Below are 1,536 nucleotides of genomic sequence, written 5' to 3'. Positions count from 1 at the left end.
TTAGTAATGGGAAGTTCTTTTATAAATTGAAGGCAACTTCTTTTCCATCACCTTGTTCATAACAGATAAAAATTGAAGGCAACTTCTTTTCCATCTCCTTGTTCATAACAGATAACCTTCTAAAACTTCCTATATCATGAAGTTACATAACCTGAACAACATCATAGAGTATCTGTCTATTGATGATGAGTCTTCAACATATGCAAGTCATTCTAGTTAACTCTCTATGCACTATTTTTGTTGCTTCATATGTATTATAAAAAGGGTATCTACTTCTGATTCAATAATGATCTAGACTGAGATGCAAGTTTCTTTTTCCTATACCTTTTATTTTAGAAAGAATTGTAAGACTGGTTAAAAGAATAATTATTTATCCCTTTCATATTCAGAATAATACCTGTAAAACTTACCTTTGAAAATGTATTCTGTGTTTACCACAATGAGGAAATGCTGAGAGACTGAGGCAGATTTATGGCAAAGTCTTTACCTTTGGGATCTATTATCTCCCAGAAGTTTAATTATATCAGGAAGAAATGATTGTAATTATATTTCTCATAAAATCTCTGGTAATGGAAAAAAAAAACATACTAATTAGTCAGATTATATTTTGAATGTCATTAAGACCAAATGATTAGAACTCTTTGACATTATGCCTCTATATCCTAGCTTCCAATTCATCCCATGAGAATGTCATCAGTTTGAGAGCACACTTGAATTTGTCATTAGGAGTGACATATTAACCAGAGCACTTATTTATTTTCTGTAGTCAGATTTAGTCTTAGGGTATCCAAAGATCCTAATGAATTTGAATATCGAATAAGTATTACAATGCACTTTATACATGTTATCTCACTTGATCCTCATGAAATATCATGAGATATGAGCTTTTGTTATCTTAATTTTATATATAGTAACATTGAACTGACTTCTTTCTGATGTCCATCCTGTTCCAGACTTATTTGATACTTTCCACATAACAAACTATACTAGTGGGGAACCACAATTTTCCCTTCTCAAAATCACACAAATCTAACCACAAAATAAATAAGAAAGAAATTAGTAATGTTAATAGAATCCTAGAAAATCTACATATAAAAAGCTCTGGAGAAAAATGAATAGGTACAGAAAGAAATACACCTTTTTCTCAGCAGTATATGGAATGTACACACAAATTGACCATGTATTAGGGAATAAAAATCTTACAATCAAATGCAGAAAGGCAGAAAGAGTAAATGCTCCTTTTTCAGGCCAAATTACAATAAATATTATATTCAGTTAGGGGTCAGGGAAAGGCAGACTAAAAATCAATTGTAAATTAAATTATCTAAGACTAAAAAATGAGTGGGGTCAAACAAGAAATCATAAGAACAATCCATAATTTCATCGAAGAGAACAATAATGAGACAACATAACAAAACCTACGAGATACACCCAAAGCAGTTCTGAGGAGAAAGTTTTGTATCTCTAAATAGAGTCATGAAAAAAAAAAAACAGAGAAAGAGGAGATTATTGAAGTTGGCATGCAACTAAAAAGGC

Source organism: Antechinus flavipes, chromosome 6 (assembly GCF_016432865.1).
Source record: "Antechinus flavipes isolate AdamAnt ecotype Samford, QLD, Australia chromosome 6, AdamAnt_v2, whole genome shotgun sequence".
Classification (NCBI taxonomy): domain Eukaryota; kingdom Metazoa; phylum Chordata; class Mammalia; order Dasyuromorphia; family Dasyuridae; genus Antechinus; species Antechinus flavipes.
The sequence above is the reverse complement of the archived record's forward strand: the minus strand, read 5'-3'. Positions refer to the sequence as shown.